The sequence below is a fragment of the Phycodurus eques genome, chromosome 8 (genome assembly GCF_024500275.1).
Source record: "Phycodurus eques isolate BA_2022a chromosome 8, UOR_Pequ_1.1, whole genome shotgun sequence".
In the NCBI taxonomy this organism is placed as follows: domain Eukaryota; kingdom Metazoa; phylum Chordata; class Actinopteri; order Syngnathiformes; family Syngnathidae; genus Phycodurus; species Phycodurus eques.
Genome location: NC_084532.1, coordinates 856,083 through 870,468, shown reverse-complemented (window position 1 = coordinate 870,468; position 14,386 = coordinate 856,083).

Sequence of the window (14,386 nt, the reverse complement as noted above, 5' to 3'; positions counted from 1 at the left end):
TGGTTCAAGGGACTGTGGATTTGCTGTTGAGGAGAGGGAACTGGACGTGTTCCCTGAGACGAGGCAAGCCCTTGGCTCATGCGCTGATCCCAACATTGAGGAATTCTTACAACAGGTTGTCCAGCAGCCACAGAACTGGATTGAACTCCGAAGGAAATATCCGGGCAGTTGACAAAGGGTTTGAACCGGTTTTAAACTGTGCTTTCTCCTCCACCGTGATGTACTTCAGCTACTGTGGCAAGTTGTACGTACAACTTTACAAAGGTGAGGCATAAAGATGAATGTAAGGCTGCTGTTTTAACGATTCACCTAAGACAACCGTCCCAGTCAGTATAATAAAGGGTCACTATTGAAGTCTTTTTTCACATTGTGTTGACTGCCAAAGTAACAATATGAACCCCGATTTTAATGTTTTGTAATGAAAACCACGTATCAAGCGCAAAATGTTTCAATTTGAAAATCATCTAATTTGATTATCATAATGCCTTGTTGACTGTAAATTATACACGTCGCTAATGGAGTGTTTATTAATTATATGTTGTGCATTTTGGCTAAATTGCAAACTGATGTTGACCCATCACAGTGAACATATTCATATGCATCGCGACAAGTACAGCTTAAAACATTTACTAACACCACTTTATATACATTCTGAAATATGAGGGGGAGGGCAGCATTCTCAGTAAAACACTTTATAAAAGGTTTCTAAATGTTTAGAAAATGGTCTTTGTGTCCCAGGCACATGAATGACCTGTGCCGTCCGGATACAAAAGAAGAAAAAGTCTGTCACCCACAATTTTGTTAAAGTCCCTTAATTTATTTTACAGACTGATTCAGCAGTCTTGCAGCAGTGATGTCAGGGTCTGGGAAATAGTGTGTGTGTGTGTGTCTGTGTATATATATCTTGTGTGTGTGTGTGTGTGTGTGTGTGTGTATATATATATATATATATATATATATATATATATATATATATATATATATATATATATATATATATATATATATCACCCTTTTGAATGGCCAACATTCATCTGAAAGAGAAAAGATGTGTACTGGTAGTGACCATTGTTAAAAAAAAAAACAACAAAAAACTTTAAAATATATATATTTTTTTCTTGCTATGTTACGGGTTATTAGTAGATCCAAATTGATCACGATTAATTCCAGCTATCAGTCAAAGCAGTTTTACCTCTAAACTTGGTAAAGAGGACATTTTGGAGGTTATGTATGAATACCAATCGTTAGTAAATCTTCAATCAATATTTGGTTTACCTTGTCGACATGTCATTGTTTAACAGATAAACAGGGACTTTCCTGAGAATCTAGCGCAGTGTCAGTATAATCAGAATCATCTTTATTTGCCAAGTATGTCCAAAAGATTTGTCTGTCGTACGACCACAGACAGTCAAATGACAGAGAACACTTTTGAGACATAAAGACATTGACAAAAAAACAGTCACTGAGCAATAAAGGGTTAATAGTTTTCTGGTAATGGCGGTACAATTGTTTTTTTTGTTTGACAATTGTGCAAAAAGATGCAGAGTCCTCTCGCACTAAGAGCAGTTCGAAAGACTAATATTGCAATAGTCTGGTGCAATGACCATTGTGCAAAGGGCGCCGAGACTTCAAGCGAGTAGTACGATAGTTTGGGACAATGTTGATTGTGCAAATGTTGCAGATATTCCTCAATCAGTGTGCAAATGGAGCAGATGGTACTCTGGCATGAGTGGCCAGTATTGGTCAAACAACAAAAGATTAACAAAGCAGCAGGCCCAGACCATGTGTCCCCATCCTGCCTCAAAGTCTGCGCGGACCAGCTCGCTCCAGTCTTCACAAAGATATTCAATCGATCACTGGAACTGTGCGAAGTACCATTCTGTTTCAAACGCTCCACCATCATTCCAGTCCCCAAGAAACCTACAATCTTGGGTCTAAATGACTACAGGCCTGTCGCCTTGACATCTGCGGTCATGAAGTCCTTTGAACGTCTCGTGCTGGACCACCTCAAGAGCGTCACAGGTCCCCTGCTGGACCTCCTGCAGTTTGCCTACCAAGCAAACAGGTCTGCGGATGATGCAGTCAACATGGGACTGCACTTCATCCGAGAACACCTCGACAGTGCAGGGACCTACGCGAGGATCCTGTTCGTGGACTTCAGCTCAGCGTTCAACACCATCATCCCTGAACTCCTTTCATCCAAGCTTCTCCAGCTCAGCGTCTCACCTGCCATCTGCCAGTGGATTTACAGCTTCCTGACAGGCAGGACACAGCAGGTGAGGCTGGGGGAGGCCACCTCATCCACACGCAGCATCAGCACTGCAGCGCCCCAAGGTTGTGTCCTCTCTCCGCTGCTCTTCTCTTTCTACACGAACGACTACGCCTCAACGCACCCGGCTGTCAAACTCCTGAAGTTTGCAGATGACACCACTGTCATCGGCCTCATCAAGGACGGTGACGAATCTGCATATCGACAGGAAGCGGAGCGCCTGGAGCTGTGGTGCGGCCGACACAACCTGGAGCTGAACACTCTCAAGACTGTAGAGATGATCGTGGACTTCAGGAGGCATCCTTCGCCACAGCTGCCCCTCGCGTTGTTCAGCTGCCTTGTGTCAACCGTCGAGACCTTCAAGTTCCTGGGAATTACAATCTCTCAGGACCTGAAGTGGGCGACCAACATCAACTCCGTCCTCAAAAAGGCCCAGCAGCGGATGTACTTCCTACGGCTTCTGGGAAAGCACGGCCTGCCACTGGAGCTGCTGAGACCGTTCTACACAGCAGTCATCGAATCAGTCCTGTGTTCTACCATCACAGTCTGGTTTGGTGCTGCTACAAAAAAGGACAAACTCCGACTGCAACGGACAATCAAAACTGCTGAAAGGATTGTCGGGACCCCCCTACCCACACTTGAGGACTTGCACGCTGCCAGAACTAAGACAAGGGCGTGCAAAATCCTCTCGGACCCTCCGCACCCCGGTCACCAGCTCTTCCGGCTCCTTCCTTCAGGTAGGCGCTACCGATCAATGCAAACTAGAACTAGCAGACATTCCAACAGCTTCTTCCCTCTTGCGATCAACTTCTTAAACACCTGACCTACAATTCCATTACAACATGCTGGCAATTTTTTGACTTGAGTTCGTTGTCACATTTCTTTGGGGCCAATTATGTATTACTCGTGCACTCACTAGTTGTCTCGCCATGCTGCACTATTTGCATATACTGGCCACTCATGGCAGATTAGTATCTGCCCCATTTGCACAATATGGTCTGATGAGATCAAAATTGAACTCTTTGGATACCGTAATGCACACCACGTTTGGAGGTGAAATAGCACTGCACATCACCCTAAAAACACCATACTCACAGTGAAGTTAGGAGGTCGGAACATGATGGTGTGGGGCTGCTTTTCAGCAAATGATACTCGTAAACTTCACATTATTGAAGGAAGGATGAATAGGCAAATATACCAAGACATTCTTGACAACAATCTGCTGCCATCTACGAGGATGATGAAAATGTAACGAACGTGGACATTTCATTGGGGTAATGATCCAAAACATACTGCAGAGGAAACTCAATTGGTTTCTCAGGAAAAAAAAATAAAGCTGCGAGAATGGCCCAGCCAGTCACCTGACTGGAATCCAATCGAAAATCTATGAAAAGAACTGAAATTCAAGGTCCATAAAAGAAGTCCACGGAACCTTCAAGATTTGAAGACTGAAGAATGGGCCAAAATCACACCAGAGCAATGCATGTGACTAGTGTCTCCATACAGGAGGTGTCTTGAAGCTGTCATTGCAAACAAAGTCTTTTGTATACAAAGTATTAAATAAATTCAAGTTGGTGTGTTCAATACTTTTTCCCGGTGTCATTTCACATTATTACACATAACTTAATTTGTTTTGCTTATTTGTTCTTCTTTATGTATGTATGGAGTATTTGGGTTGTTTCCAACATCTGGTGAAATTTTCATGTCGATAGCACCTTAAATACTTATTTCAGCCGCTGTATAAGCAGACATTTATTATGATAAGCAAATGAATTGTTTACGTTGTGTATACAAACAGTTGGAATAATTTTGGTACTGATAAAGTCATACTGCAGGATTTTTGAAGTATGTGTGGGTGGCTCTTAAATTGTAGAACTGGGTTCCGGAGTTGGCAGGGGGGGCTTGGAGGACCACGTGGTTCCCATCCTGTGCTCCAAAGCAGAGTGGAAAATCCCACCGCTCCTCAAATCTCTCAGAAATTTTCTTCCACTCCTCTGTGGTGGGCACAGCCATGAAGTCATCCACAAGGCAGTCCCAAATCGCTGTTTCCACATCAGGGAATATTGTGGAGCCCCCAACATGGAAAATGTTTACCATGGTCTTGAATGAGGATCTGCAGCACATAAAACCTTTAAATTGATCAGAGTTGTATTAAATATACTGTAGTAGTCTAGAAACATAAAACATAAGGATGATAATCACATACAGTCATGGATGAAAGCATTGGCACCTCGCGGGACCGTGACTGTATTGTCTATTTTATATATATATTTAATACATATATAATCCTCATTATTCTATTATTTAGCAAATGGAAGTAGTTTGGTAATTCCCAATTGACCAAAAACAGGAACAGTGGAGTCTTTTCATGTCAGACAGTCAGTATTCGAGGGGGGGGGGGGATTATCTTCTGTAGTCAAGATGATGTTGAAATAACTAAATCATTACCATCATAACTCCAGTGGGTACGGAAAGTATTCAGACCCCCTTAAATTTTTCACTTTTTTTATATTGTAAACATTTGCTAAAACCATTTAAGTACATTTCCCCCCCCCCACAATGTACACACAGCACTCCATATTGACAGGGAAAAAAACTGAATTGTTGAAGTTTTTTCAGATTAAAAAGGAAAAACTGAAATATTGCACAGACATAAGTATTCAGACCCTTTGCTGAGTATTTAGTAGAAGCACGCTTTTGAGCTAATACAGCCATGAGTCTTTTTGGGAATGATGTAACACGTTTTTCACACCTGGATTTGGGGATCGTCTGCCATTTCTCCCTGCAGATCCTCTCCGTTGGTGTGCAACCATTTTCAGGTCTTTCCAGAGATGCTCAATTGGGTTTAAGTCAAGGCTCTGTCTGGGCCATTAAAAAATAGTCACAGAGTTGTTCTGAAAGCCACTCCTTCGGTATTTTAGCTGTGTGCTTAGGGTCATTGTCTTTTTTCAAGGTGAACCTTCAGCCCAGTCTGAGGTTCTGAGCACACTGGACAAGGTTTTCGTCCAGGATATCCCTGTACTTGGCCACATTCATCTTTTCGTCGATTGCCACCAGTCTCCCTGTCCCTGCAGCTGAAAAACACCCCCACAGCATGATGCTCCCACCACCATGCTTCACTGTTGGGACTGTCTTGGACAGGTGATGAGCAGTGCCTGGTTTTCTCCACACATGCCACTTAGAATTAAAGCCAACAATTTCTATCTTGGTCTCATCAGATCAGAGAATCTTATTTTCTCACCATCTTGGAGTCCTTCAGGTGTTTTTTTAGCAAACTCCATGTGGGCTTTCATGTGTCTTGCACTGAGGAGAGGCTTCCGTCGAGCCACTCTGGGATAAAGCTCCGACTGGTGGAGGACTGCAGTGATGGTTGACTTTCTAGAACTTTCGCCCATCTCCCGACTGCGTCTCTGCAGCTCAGCCGCAGTGATCTTTGGGTTCTTCTTTACCTCTCTCACCAAGGCTCTTCTTACCCAATTGCTCAGTTTGGCCGGGCGGCCAGCTCTGGGAAGGGTTCTGATCGTCCCAAACGTCTTCCATTTCAGGATTATGGAGGCCACTGTGCTCTTAGGAACCTTAAGTGCAGCAGAATTTTTCTTTTTGTAACTTTAGCCAGATCTGTGCCTTGGCACAAGTCTGTCTCTGAGCTCGTCAGGCAGTTCCTTTGACCTCACGATTCTCATTTGCTTTGCTCTGACATCCACTGTGAGCTGTAAGGTCTTGTATCGACAGGGGTGAGGCTTTCCTAATCAAGTCCAATCAGTATAATCAAATACAGCTGGACTCCAATGAAGGTGTAGGACCATTTTAAGGATGATCAAAAGAAATGGAAAACGCCCGAGTTAAATATCACAGCAAAGGATCTGAAGCGGTTATGTGAGATTTCACTTTTTCTTTTTTAATAAATCTTCAAAAATGTCAACAATTACATTTTTCTTCTGTCAATATGGGGTGCTGTGTGTACAATGAGGAGAAAAAAAACTTAAATTATTTTAACAAATGGCTGCAATATAACCGAGTGAAAAGTTTAAGGGGCTCTGAAAACTTTCCGTACACATTGTATATTGAATGCAGTCCATCAAATAGATACATAAAATGTGTTACTAGTGTTTGTACTACTTTATTGATAGTGATATATATATTGATGTATTCCAAAATAATAAACATCCTAAATTCCGATAAACTTTATAAAATGTTGGTTGTACACACTTCATAGAAGTGTCCGACTGTTGATCAGATAATCTGATCGATCCGACTCACTCATGCCATTTCTTTCATCAAGCCATTGCTTTTTACAATTTGGCAGCATAATGTGGTTATTTCAATATGATTTTTGATACATTTATTAGCACTGTAGTAAACCTGCAGTGTGTGACTCAGTAGATATAGTGAATATTAATTTATTGTGATACACCAAATAATACCGCCACGAAACTGCCACTTACCGGAGAAAAATGGGCAGGTGCGCCGCAGCTGAGATGGAATGCTTGTAGTTTTGTCGTTTGTAGTGAAATCCTGGGACGGATTCGAGCCAACAGATCGTCAAACTGGGCATAGGTTAGCGCCATGTAGCACTGGAAGCTACAGTCATCCAGAAGCAGGTCTTGGAGGAGACTGTGAAATTCACCAAGCTGTGTGCACCTCTGGATGGTGTTGTGGACCCAAGCATGACGGCGTTTGGACTTCCACGATGAGTACAGAGCCACTATATATAACTATGATAATATAGTTTCTAAATGTATTTATACTTACCAAGTTTGAAACCTGGGCCTGTTTCGATGAAAACAAAATGGATAGGACTGGTAGAAATAGACACACAGAGCTCTTCCTCAACAGCTCTCAGTCTCTCTCTGTTTTTAGTTTTTATCGCAGTCAAGCTTGAAAAGCTCAGCTCATACAGATATGTGGTTGAAAACGGGAGCAATGTCAAAATAGCTTTCTTGGCCAAAATGGGGAATTCCTTGGCAACAGATAACCATAAACTGTCCAAAGGAAGATCAGCTAAGTTAAGCTTGAAACCACGATCTTGTTGCAGTTCAATGAGTTCCTCTTGCTACCTTTAAACTCATGTCCTTTCCAGCAACGGGTGCTTGAGCTCGATGGGTCCCTAACCTAGTCAAGGCATACTGTGAAGGCTGAAGAGAAATAAAATGACAACTTCTCTCCAAGAGTTTTCAAATGTGTGTAATTCACCTGGCACATTGCAGCAGTGTTGTCATCATGGAGTTTCTTGGTGAGAGGGAACATCTCAAGGTTACCACGCTGCACAGGTTGTTGCCAGAGCTACACCTTTAAACGGAATCCGTTCATTTTATCAGTGCTTGTAAGCAGGTTTTCATTTTGACCTTGCATCCGTGTGTTCAGTTCATTCAGATGATGAAATATATCAGCCAGCTTTGCACACCACTCATCACTTGCAAACAGCTTTGAGTAATCCGATCTCCCGTTTATCAGAAAAACGTAAGTTCCTCTCGCAGCTCATACACACGGGCCAGAACTTTGCCGCTGGACCTCCGTGTGGAGCAATAAGACTTTATGTTCCGCTCCCATTTCCTCACACAAAGACGCAAATATGCGACATTTCAAAGGTCGCGTCTTCACAAAGTTCACTATACGCACAACATCATCCAACACAGGAGCTCAATCTGCTGTTAAGGTATTTGCAACGAGGACCTCACGGTGCAAAAACCAGTGCGTAACAGTAACATCTGGGTTTCTTTCTTTGACCCTGCGCACAAAGCCTTTGATGCGCCCGACCATGGCTCCGCAGCCCCGTCAGTGCAGACACCTGCGCAGTTTTCCCACGTGAGCCCGCTTTTGTCAAGATATTCCGACGTGACCCCGAAATATTTCCTCTCCTGTTGATTTTTCTGACTTCTCCATCCATAAAACGTATGTTGGCCAAGAGCCGACCGACAGTGTCCACTAATGTTCGTTGACTCATCAATTTGCAAGGCAAATTTCTTACTGATGCGAATCTTTTCCAAAACAACAGTTTCGATGTCCGCAGAAAACGTCTGGCAACAGTGTTATCTAAGAGCGGCACTTTAGCTATCTCTTTGGCCGCGTCATGGCCGAGCATTTCATTTACAATGGCTTTACAAACTGGCAATATTGTTTCTGCCACAGTGTGGGAGTTTTTTTATTTATTTAGCTACAAGTTCAGCAACAAGATAGCTAGCTTTGAGGGCTCTCTCATTGACCTTTGTGTTTTTTCTCCAAAAAAGCTGCCTGTTTCTCATTCTTTGTACGTAAATGTACAAAATAGTCCACCGGCTTGTTTTGAACGGAAGGGTGTTTCGTTGTGAGATGGTGTTTTAGCTTTCTTGGCACCATAGCGCTATTGGATAGCTTCTCACCACACATCAAGCACAGCAGAGTCGGTGCCGTTGCATCTCCGGTGAAAGTAAATCCAAATGCAAGATATGCAAGATTTCGCTGTATTGTCGAGAGCCCAGTTCAGCATTTGCATTTTCCCTTCTCAGAAACTTCTCCATCACTGTCTCTTGCTGTGATCGCACGTTGTCACATGTCGCGCAGCACTAACTCGATTGTCTTTACAAACATTTATATCTTTCTGCTGCCCTCCACTGACACACAAGAGTCTTGCATCGGTCACAAATGGTTAATAAGGTGGTGATAGATCATTTCCCACGGCACATCTGATGATCTCTCACGGCACACTGGTTGAAAATCACTCGTCTATTGCATATATTTTGGTAACTAAGAGTTAGGAACCCACAATTATCTGTGCCCACAATGTGATATGTGGGATAGATTAAATATATTAAGGACCTTTCATTGTGTGGGAATTGACAATGAAATGTTATTTACTGACTACATTGTGTCACGTTGTATGTCTTCAATGATCTTTGATGATATACAAGTCTATGTTATGCTTACATGTACCATTTTAGGAAAGATTGGTCAGATGTGAGCTTTTCCTCCGCGGAGGAGAAGGGAGAGTTTCGGGTAATAGGTTACTGTAAGTTATATCCATAGTAACATAAGAGAAGCGCTGAACAAGAGATGGTAAAATATTGTGAAACCTCCGTTGAAACCGGAGTAAACTGGTTTTGACGGTCTAAAAGTGAAGCTCATATGAGGAAGTGAAACTTTTGATAAAACTAAGAACCTAAAATAGAGGAACTGCTTCTCACTGATTCTGTTACGCTTTTGATTGGCCAAAAGAAAAGTCGAGGGTTGACTATGCCCCTGGTATGGCAGTCCTATATAAGTACAAAAAACTTTTGATTTTAGTGCTCTTTGTCGCCCGTCTGCCATCAACAAGAGGTTTAATAGAAGCTCGTAGTCTCCCATCTATATTTGTGTAAGGTGCAGGATTATTAGAGAGGCAGCTTCTAAAAAGAAGGCTTGAAATATCTTTGACAAAGATTAGGTGAAGTCAAGCAGAGGAGTTTTGCAACGGCCTTAGGGACAGAGAGCCCTTGACCTCTCCTCTAAACCCATATACCTGTATCATCTTAATACACATTCCAAAGAACAAGCTCGTCTGAGGAATGCTCAAATGGATCAATCAAATATTCCTTTTTGACCTGGATTTGAATTTGATCATTATCTTCTTTACCATCGAATGGGACTTAGAATGTAACCTATTATTTCCTTGAACTGATGTTTTTGGACTGTTTTGGTTTTCATCTCAGAGGATCAGCTTGGAATACTTCATCTCATTTGTGAGATGTTTCATTTACAGTTCCTTTTTGTGAATTTTGTTATTTTCATTTTCATTATGCTTATTATAGGCTTATGCCCTTGCAAAATTCTATTAATTAAAGAGCCTTTTTCTGACTATAGAAATATGTCCCTTCCTTTTATTTTAAGAATAATAGGCACAGTGGTAAGCTTTTTAGCAGACATAATAATACTTTACAGACATAGCCTGTGACAATTTTACTCCTATTCTTGAAAGGTTGTTTTGGCTATTACCAACAATAACAACAGGTCCTGACTGTTGTACCAAGACTGTCTAATTTACCTAGGTCAATTCCGAGCGCAAAAGATCATTAGAGAGCAGCTTTAAAGGAGCGTGGTTTGAGTTTCTTCTGCCATCTGCTAAGGTTACTCTGTCGAGGTGAGGCCTAATTTAAGCGGGGCCGACGCTTCTGCTGATTAAGCAAGCTCCCGTCACCTATTGCGGCCTACTGTGTAATACGCGTAGACAACGGGGAGCTTTAACCCTTAAAACGGAGAGCCGGTTAGGACTACCTTAGTGCCTAAGATGCAGGGGAGCCTGGGGTAAACGAGATCTGACACCATTCAAATCACACTTTTTTTTTTTTTTTTTAAACCTTAATACAAACCCCCAACGTATGATGATATTAAGTTAAAGTTATGCTGCTGTTATGTTAATTTAAATACGGCCTTTATGAAAAGTAAAAATAAAACTGAAAACACATGCATGCCTGTTGTTATGCTTTGCTTTTATCTGAACATGTTTCCATTATGTTTATTAAAATTCTATAAACGAAATGACCTGTTTAGTCAGCCACTGGTTGTTGCAGGTGTACATAGTATGCATTGACCGGCAAGGTGCCACCCCACAACAACTTGATAAACTGCATTTTTCCAAGCCGCCCCGCTGTGCAAGACAGCCACAAGGATGCCTGTCTGGGCAAGGGAAAAACTCTTCCTGAATTTTTCATCTTCATAGAGGTTTTTGGAGCTGTGCTTTGTCTGATAAGATAAATGTCTGTTTTGATATTTTAACAACTCTGCAGAAATATTCCCAATGTATGCCTTGAAGTCTGTGTCATTGTGTCAGCTTTACAGATCCAACTGCGAGACTTTGAGAACTGTTCGTCTTGATTTGAGGCCAAACAGTACGGAATGTTGTATTGAACAATAACCAGTTGATTTGCCAAGACTAAAGTTGAAACAATCATTCTATATGCTTGATCTATGAGTCGGAGTACAAAGATGGTGTATATGACTTTTACACCATTTTTACGGCTAAATTGCAGACCAAAATTCAAGTCGATGGGTGTGGTCTTCTCCAGTTTCACCTCCTGGGTATTTAACCTTTGACTCCCGCCTACTCTTGTCTTTCGTTCTCTCTTCCTTCTGGCTAGCATCTCTCCAGCTGCGGGGCGAATCCGCCCCCCTTTTTCTTTGTTCGAACATGCGGTTCGACCAGCGCGAGCCTGGGATGGACACTTGGTTTACCGGCCTCCGTGGGTCACAATCAGAGCAGCTGCTACTAAAAGTACCAGGTATGCTTTGTTTTGACAAATCTTTTTCTGACAAATAAGTAAGGAATCAATCTTGTCTTTGTGGGTTTTTATTACAAGGAAAAGAGAAACATCTTTCCAAAGAGAGGAAAATGTAAAAGTCGTCACAAGTTGTCACCCATTACTGAAGTCCAAGCAAAAAAATCACCTCCGTTATACAAAAGTGAGAGAGACAGATTAAAGGAAATTACACCCCCTCATTCCCACAACATTCTCACACAATTATCTTTGTCCAGCTGCACTCAAACTTATATTTATGGGAATGGATATATGCAGACACTGAGAAAAGCAGCTAGTAGTCACAACATGGCCGGAAACAGCTAGTACTATGCTAAGAGCTATGGAACAATAAAATGTGACGGTTGTATAAAACTAATAGAAGTAATATTTGGTTTATATAAAGCATACATTTTCCAGCAAAGCTCCCCCCTTTTGATTATATCATACAAGTTACTATTAATCACATACAAAAGGAAAATTACTCATTATAACATCCAAAGTACGTAAAGGTTAATACTAAATCATTAAAACAAAAGTGAATCAAACTAAATATTACTAAACACTTCTTCTTATCCTTTCGGCTTGTCCCTTTAGGGGTCGCCACAGCGCGTCATCCTTTTCCATGTAAAAAGGATTCTCCTGCATCCTCCTCTCGAACACCAACTGCCCTCATGTCTTCCCTCACGACATCCATCAACCTTCTCTTTTCTGTGGGGCCAATTATACATCACTCGTGCACTCACTGTAGTTGTCTCGCGACGCTGCACTATTTCCATATCTGTTGTTGACCAATACTGGCCACTCATGCCAGAGTAGCATCTGCCCCATTTGCACACTGATTGAGGAGTATCTGCAACATTTGCCCAGATTATCGCACTACTACTTTAAACCGCATACACTCCTTGAAGTCTCGGCGCCCTTTGCACAATGGTTAGGTTTAGGGTTATGTCTCAAAAGTGTCCTCTGTCAATTGACTGTCTGTTGTCGTACTAGAGCGGCTCCAACTACCGGAGACACTTTTGAGACATAACCCTAAACATACTTGGCAAATAAAGATGATTCTGATTCTGAATAAAGTAATCAATAATAATCAGCCCCGCAAAAAGAGGAAAAAGAAATAGATGTGTGATGTTATTCATTACACTGTTAATAAATTGATTATTTATTTATTGGTGATTATGGGATGCTGCGTGCTTGGTGATTATGGGATGCTGTGTGCTAATGCTGCGTGTGGATGAGGTGGCCTCACCTGCTGTGTCCTGCCTGTCAGGAAGGTCTAAATCCACTGGCAGGTGAGACGCTGAGCTGGAGAAGCTTGGAGGAAAGGAGTTCAGGGATGACGGTGTTGAACGCTGAGCTGAAGAACACGAACAGGATCCTTGCGTCGGTCCCTGCACTGTTGAGGTGTTCTAGGATGAAGTGCAGTCCCATGTTGACTGCATCATCCGCAGACCTGTTCGCTCGGTAGGCAAACTGCAGGGGGTCCAGCAGGGGACCTGTGACGCTCTTGAGGTGGTCCAGTACGAGACGTTCAAAGTAATTAATGACCACAGATGTCAAGGCGACAGGCCTGTAGTATTTAGACCCGAGATTGTAGGTTTCTTGGGGACTGGAATGATGGTGGAGCGTTTGAAACAGGATGGTACTTCGCACAGTTCCAGAGATCTATTGAATTTGAGGCAGGATGGGGACACATGATCTGGGCCTGACTGCCGCTTTGTTAATCTTTTCTTGTTTGAAGATGCGTCTCACATCCTGTTTGCAGATGGTTAACACAGAAGTTGGTGGTGTGATAATGGTCGGTGGTGCGGCTGGGTGGGTGTGGGATGTGAAAGTGTCCTTTTCAAATATGCAGTAGAAGGTATTCAAGTAGGGGCAGGGAGCATTCGTTATGCGTGTGTGTGTGTTGGGGGGGGGGGCATAAATAAAAAGAAAACAAGGGCACCATCCCATGTCAGTGAGTGGAGGGTGCAATAGGATGTGCGTGATTCCATTTCCCCACATACACACACACAAACTATTTCATGGTTTCCTACACTATATACCAAACACAGCAAACTTGGAAGGAATACTCATCTACTAGAAGAGTCAAGGGGTGACTTTGGAATCGCGAAACAGTCCAGCATTGATCCACAAGGTTTTTCATCATTTTGCCCTGCTGTTAGCTAATCATCGACATCCTGCCCCATTTTGATGCTAACTCAACGTCCTTAGTTACCACATTCTCCCGTTTCACTTGAAACGGATCCCGGGGAACGAAGGAACGAAAGATAACGCAAACGTTATCCTCCGACCCCTTAACACATTAAGTTTTTTTTTTGACACCAATATACGCTACAATGTGATATGGTGTTTATTCTAATAAGTTCCATAGGTGCACTATAGGCTTTAATTGCTTGTGCTGGGACAACTAACAATAATATTATATATTATTAAGGTATCAACTCACATGTTCTTACAGGTGTTTAGACACTATTAAAACGTCCCACCGCACCACTCATCAGTAGCACTGCCTTGTTAATTTCCCACATCCTGTCCTGCCCTTTCTATCCTCTCTCATCTTGTCCTATTGGTTAGTTGTTGCATATCCTCACTGGACCCCCCCCCCCCCGATTGGACTTTTGTAACATTACTTGTGGCCAAATATCTAGACTACCTATTGTTCTCTTGTGGGTCACACCCCTTATTCCCCTTGTCCGTTCCGTCCCTCTGTCCATCCCCTAAAACCCTTTTCCATATGGCTGCATTTTCAATTAACATAAGAATAAATAAAGAACACACACCTACACCAATGGGCGGCTTCTCCCATGCAAGGCACTACCAGACCCCCGCTGGGAGCAAATCAGGGTTTAGTGTCTTGCCCAAGGAC